The sequence below is a fragment of the Triticum urartu genome, chromosome 7A (genome assembly GCF_056163025.1).
Source record: "Triticum urartu cultivar PI428250 chromosome 7A, HENAU_Tu73, whole genome shotgun sequence".
Lineage (NCBI taxonomy): Eukaryota > Viridiplantae > Streptophyta > Magnoliopsida > Poales > Poaceae > Triticum > Triticum urartu.
The window spans coordinates 486,067,166-486,074,202 of NC_141879.1; positions in this window are offsets into that span (position 1 = coordinate 486,067,166).

Sequence of the window (7,037 nt, forward strand, 5' to 3'; positions counted from 1 at the left end):
ACCGACATGCTCGACTTCGACTCCGAAGACATCGACGGTATGGACGACGATGTAGGAGACGAACATGAACTAGCACCTATAGGGCACTGGAAAGCCACCTCGTCATATGACATATACATGGTGGATACACCCAAAGAAGGCAATGGCGACGGGATAGCGGAGGATGACCCCTCCAAGAAGCAACCCAAATGCCGACGTCAGCGGCGCCGCTCTAAGTCCCGCCAAAGCAAAAGTGGTGATACTGGCACAGGAGATAATAACACTCCGGATAGTGCCAAAGAAAACAACAAACCCCTCCAGCAAGATTTAGAGCAGGAAGATGGAGGAGCTAGCTCTCCTGAGAGAGCGGCGGACGGAGAGGAGGAGGATGACAATTACATCCCCCCCTCCGAAGATGAGGCAAGCCTCGGCGACGATGAATTCGCCGTCCCAGAGGATCCCGTCGAACAAGAGCGCTTCAAGCGCCGGCTTATGGCCACGACAAATAGCCTGAAGAAAAAGCAGCAGCAGCTTGAAGCTGATCAAGATCTGCTAGCTGACAAATGGACTGAAGTCCTCGCGGCCGAGGAATATGAACTCGAGCGCCCCTCCAAGAGTTACCCAAGGCGCAGGTTACTACCCCGACTGGAGGAAGAAGCGTATGGTACGGCTGATCGGCCACCTCGTGGCCACGATAGAGAGGCATTCTAGCCAAAAGCTCAACCTCCACCCCAACGCTATTCAAATAAAAAGGCATGGGGAGATACACCAGATCTGCGAGACATATTGGAGGACAAGGCAAAGCATTCAAGATCGATCTATGGATCATGAGGGCGCACCACTCTGCGAGACGACAAACGTCACGGCGGATACAGAAGCAAATCCGGCCGGGCCGAACACAGCAGGCAAGACCCATTCGAGCTGCGTCGAGATATAGCCCAATACAGAGGCGCCGCACACCCCTTATGCTTCACAGACGAAGTAATGGAACATCAATTCCCAGAAGGTTTCAAACCTGTAAACATTGAATCATACGACGGCACAACAGATCCCGCAGTATGGATTGAGGACTTCCTCCTCCACATCCACATGGCCCGCGGCGATGACCTACACGCCATCAAATACCTCCCACTAAAGCTCAAAGGACCAACGTGGCATTGGCTCAACAGCCTACCAGCGGACTCCATTAGCTGTTGGGAAGATCTGGAAGCCGCATTCCTCGACAACTTTCAGGGCACTTATGTGCGACCACCAGATGCCGATGATTTAAGCCACATAATTCAGCAACCAGAAGTGTCGGCCAGGCAATTCTGGACTCGGTTCCTTACAAAGAAAAATCAAATCGTCGACTGTCCGGATGCTGAGGCCTTAGCGGCTTTCAAGCACAACATCCGAGACGAGTGGCTAGCCCGACACCTTGGTCAGGAAAAGCCGAAATCTATGGCAGCTCTCACGACGCTCATGACCCGCTTTTGTGCGGGAGAAGATAGCTGGCTGGCTCGCAGTAATAACATATCAAAGAACCATGGTACCTCAGATACCAAGGATGGCAATAGTAGGTCACGTCGCAACAAGCATAAGCGCCGCATTAACAGCAAAAATACTGAGGATACAACAGTTAATGCCGGATTCAAAGGCTCTAAACCCGGTCAGTGGAAAAAGCCATTCAAACAAAGTATGCCGGGTCCATCCAGCTTGGACCGTATACTCGATCGCTCGTGTCAAATACACGGCACCCCAGACAAGCTAGCCAATCACACCAACAGGGACTGTTGGGTGTTCAAGCAAGCCGGCAAGTTAATTGCCGAAAACAAGGACAAGGGGCCGCATAGCGATGACGAGGAGGAACCCCGGCAACCGCACACTGGAGGACAGAAGAGGTTTCCCCCGCAAGTGCGGACGGTGAACATGATATACGCAACCCACATCCCCAAGAGGGAGCGGAAGCGTGCACTCAGGGACGTATATGCGTTGGAGCCAGTCGCCCCAAAGTTCAACCAGTGGTCCTCCTGCCCGATCACCTTCGGTCGCAGGGACCACCCCACTAGTATCCGTCATGGCAGATTTGCCGCACTGGTCCTAGACCCAATCATCGACGGATTTCACCTCACTCGAGTCCTTATGGGCGGCGGCAACAGCCTGAACCTGCTTTATCAGGACACAATGCGCAAAATGGGTATAGACCCCTCAAGGATCAAACCCACAAAAACGACCTTTAAGGGCGTCATTCCAGGCGTAGAGGCCCATTGCACAGGCTCAATTACACTGGAAGTGGTCTTCGGATCCCCGGATAACTTCCGAAGCGAAGAGTTAATCTTTGATATAGTCCCGTTCCGCAGTGGTTATCACGCGCTGCTCGGGCGAACCTCATTTGCTAGATTCAATGCGGTACCGCATTATGCATACCTCAAGCTCAAGATGCCAGGACCTCGCGGAGTCATTACAGTCAATGGAAACATAGAGCGCTCTCTCCGAACAGAGGAGCACACCGCGGCCCTCGCAGCAGAAGTGCAAAGCAGCCTCTCAAGGCAATCAACCAGTTCAGCGCTTGAAAGCCCGGACACCTTCAAGCGCGCTCGGGGCAATCAGCAAATAGACCGCCTGGCGCGATCTGAGCTCGCGTAGCAATACGACGGCCACCCCAACCCCAGCCCAATGGCGATATTCGTGCCGTGCGTACATAATTACGCACTAAAAATATCATGGGCACAGGTGGGAAGGGGGGCACAACGGCGGCACGCCCCAAAACACGGCCTAAACCGCACTAGGGGCTTCCCGTTTGGTTATTTTTCTTTTTCTTTCAGGACCTTAATCTCTGGAAACACTATCCGGCAGCACTATTGCCGAACACATGATGCATCAACCAAGGAGGCAGACAGCTACGTTATACAACGGAGTACCCAGGTTGATTACAGATTTCATATCATTCCTCAGCTCGCCCTTGAAAGGGACATAGTCCTACTCTTTGCTTATCGCACTATCTGTATCATTCTTCTTTAACGCAATTTTTCAATAAACAATGCATGACATTATGACTATAATTGCATTCTTGTTATATATATATATGTGTGTGTGTGTGTGTGTTCATTAATGATGCCTTGCAACCGTACACTCTGGTACGACCAATACACCAGGGGCTTACATACCCCACAATGCGGTGTGAAAAGTCCGAACACTTTCACAAGTGTGACACCCCGAACTTATAGCACTATATGCATCAGCTCCGAATCATGTCTTTGGTTAAATGTTGGGTTTGCCCGGCTCCTATGTTTTGGTACCTTACGTTCCGCTCTATCGGCTAAGGTAGCGCTAGGAGAACTACTGCGATTGTGCCCCGGTTCTACCGGGCTGAGCACCTCAGTAGAGAAAGCTAAAACTGACTGTCATGATAAGGCGAGAGACTGGTCGTTGTTCGGCGAGGTTTTTCGAGTCCCTAAAGACTTATGCCGCTTAGGGTGAGGGGCCGGCCCTGTCCGGCTTACAGGCGTGTATCGCGCCCCGAATTCGGCCTTCCGAATACCAGGGGCTTCGCCGAAATTTAAAATTATAGAATTCTATGGCTAAGTGAGAGTGATAAAACATTATTAGTCCGGTTGCCTTGTTCGTTGTGCTGAGCACCTCCCTCGAAGGACCCAAACATGGGAACAAGAGTGCTCAGGTTTATCCCGAACACCCCAGCACTCGTGGCATGGGGATAGAAGCCGAGGACTAGCCATCTCTCAGATTGGATAAACAGCCAAAAAGAAGGTAATATTTTAAATTCCAACAAGCGTTGCATAGCGCATATGAAACAAGTTTTCATACATACAGGATAAAACGAGCAAGTCTCATTCAAATATTACATATTTTAAACACTCATCCGCGATAAGACGGGCACCCGGCAGAACACCCTCATAGTACATCTTGGGGTGGCGGTGCTCCTTGCCCTCCGGCGGCCCCTCCTTGATCAGCTTCATGGTGCCTAGCTTGACCCACTTCATTTTTACACGGGCGAAAGCCCGACGTGCACCTTCAATGCAGACGGATCGCTTGATGACCTCTAGCCGTGGGCAGGCATCCACAAGCCGCCTCACCAGGCCGAAGAAGCTGTTCGGAAGGGCGTCGCCAGGCCACAGCCGGACTATAAAGCCCTTCATGGCCTGATCGTCCGCCTTATGTAGCTCGACCATCTGCTTCAACTGGTCGCTCATCGGCACCGGATGTTCGGCCTCAGCATACTGAGACCAGAACAGCTTCTCCGTCGAGCTTCCGTCCTCGGCCTGGTAAAGTTGTGCGGCATCGGACACACTGCGGGGCAAATCTGCGAATGCTCCTGAAGAGCTCCGGATCCGGGTAAGTAATCGGTAATTTACTTTTACATGCTTGCTTTGCATATAGAAAGCCTTGCCCGCCGATATCTTCTTCATCATGTCGATCTCCTGAAGGGCCTTCTGGGCCTCGGCCTTGGCACTCTTTGCGCTCTCACGAGCCGCGGCAAGCTCAGACTCTCGCGTCTTCAAGTCAAGCTCCAACGCCTCGTGCTTCGTCACGAGAGCCTGGAGCTCTTGCTACACCTCGCCCACCCGAGCCTCGTGATTCTCTCGCTCGGTGCGCTCCTTGGCCGCTGTATCTTCGGCCTTGGTCAGCGCTTGCTTCAGGGTTGCCACCTCAGTCGTGGCCCCTGGCAAACATACAGTGATCCTGTCATTTTGCAATCGCGTCCTTTTTTTATATACATATCTATAGACGGGGTATTACTTACCCTTGTTCTCCTCGAGCTGCCTCTTGGCAAGGCCGAGCTCCTTCTTGGACCCCTCGAGGTCCTGCTTCAGCACGACGACCTCCGCAGTCAGTGCGGCGGACGCCAGCAGCGAAGCCTGCATACGCATATCGACATACTTATGTTAGACTCCTGCGATATTATTTGATCCTCTATTCGGCTTTTCTTTTTGAACATCGAACAAAGCATCAGGGGCTACTGTCTATGCGGTAATATTTCTACTACATTTTAAAACACTTACCTCGAAGCCTGTTAGAAGGCTGGCACAGGCTTCAGTCAATCCGCTCTTGGCGGACTGAACCTTCTGGATGACCGCACTCATGATAGTGCGGTGCTCCTCGTCGATAGAAGTGCTGCGAAGCGCTTCCAGCAGATTGTCCGGCGCCTCTGGATGGATAGAGGTCACCGGCACAGGCGTCTTGCTCCTCTTAGAAGGAGGCCGCCTGCCCGAGCCCGGAACCAGTGGAGGGTCCGGCACGGTGTTCGGCTGAGGGCCGAACTCGGAGCTCTCGGGGGCCCCGTCCCCTCGGCTCCCGGAGTCCGGAAGGTCGCCTTGAGGCGCCTCCGGGACTGTCTCCCCTTGACTCGGTGCCTCTTGAGACAACATCTCGGCGTCGTCGGCAGGATGAGGGGAGGTGGCGGTCGGGACTGGATCGCTATCCATGTCCGACGAGCCCAGGGAGCCATCCGATGATACCTCGATATTGGCTCGGGGCGGCCTGCATAATTATGTTCGGCGATTAGGGAAAGCAGTGCAACAAAGGAATCCTATGAGTTACTCTGGTATCCGAATACTTACGATCTCCCCGGGGGCTTGACCCTGGGCAGCCACTCGTCTTCGCCTTCGTCGATGGCAGTGGAACTGTCTGGAAGGAGAGTCCTTCCCTTCTTGGACCCTCCGGCCTCCCCGGTTGGGGCGGCCTTCCTTTTCTTGTCTCCCCCAGTCGGTGGGGGAGCATCTTCTTCTTCTTCCTCGTCTTTGGGGGAAGAGTGCGCCGCAGAGTCATCGGACGGTGAGTCTGGCGACGCCTGGCGTCGGGAACTCTTTCGAGCTCCCTTGGCCTTCTTGGTCTTCTCTGGCACCTTATAAGGGGCCGGAGTCAACATCTTCGCTAGAAGAGCGTCAGCGGGGCCTTCGGGCAAAGGAGCCGGACAGTCGATCTGTCCGGCCATCTTCTGCCAATCCTATCAAAGGTACGGGAGTTTAGATCCCGCATAGAGTCAATCTATATAAAAAATGATTATCCTATGAAAGGTAAAGCAGCTTACCGCACTGGCTTGGCGCTTCGCGCTGAATCCGCGATCCTCAGTAATAGGGGGGACCTCGGCACTTTTGAATAGCACCCTCCAGGCGTCTTCATGAGTTGTGTCAAAGAGCCTGTTCAGAGTTCAGTGCTGCGCCGGATTGAACTCCCACAAGTTGAACTCCCGTTGTTGGCATGGGAGTATCCGGCGGATGAGCATGACTTGGACTATGTTGACAAGCTTGAGCTTCTTGTCCAACATGTTTTGAATACATGTTTGGAGTCCGGTCAGCTCCTTCGAACTACCCCAGGACATGCCCTTCTCTTTTCAGGAGGTGAGCCGCGTGGGGATGCCAGATCGGAACTCGGGGGCCGCTGCCCATGCAGGGTCGCGCGGCTCGGTGATATAGAACCACCTCGATTGCCACCCCTTTATGGTTTCCACAAAGGATCCCTCGAGCCATGTTATGTTGGGCATCTTGCCCACCATGGCGCCTCCACACTCCGCCTGGCGGCCGCCCACCACCTTCGGCTTGACATTGAAGGTCTTCAGCCATAAGCCGAAGTGGGGCTTGATGCGGAGGAAGGCCTCGCACACGATGATAAACGCCGAGATGTCGAGGACGAAGTTTGGGGCCAGATCGTGGAAATCCAGGCCGTAATAAAACATGAGCCCCCGGACGAAGGGATGGAGAGGGAATCCCTGTCCACAGAGGAAATGGGTGAGGAATACCACCCTCTCGTGGGGCCTGGGGGTGGGGATGAGCTTCTCCTCATCCGGGAGCCGGTGCGCGATGTCGTCGGGCAGGTATCCGGCTCTGCTCAGTTTCTTGATGTCTCCCTCCGTGATGGAGGAGACCATCCACTTGCCTCCCGCTCTGGACATGGTTGGAGAAGGTTGAGGTGGAAGTGAGGACTTGGGCGCTAGAGCTCGAGTGTGCGGAAACGGATGAGCAAAGGAGGAAGAAGGCATGGATAGAAAGGTGATCCTTATCCCCTTATATGGGCGGACGAAACTAAGCGTCCCCACTTGCCTGGTAAAACTCGCTTATCCC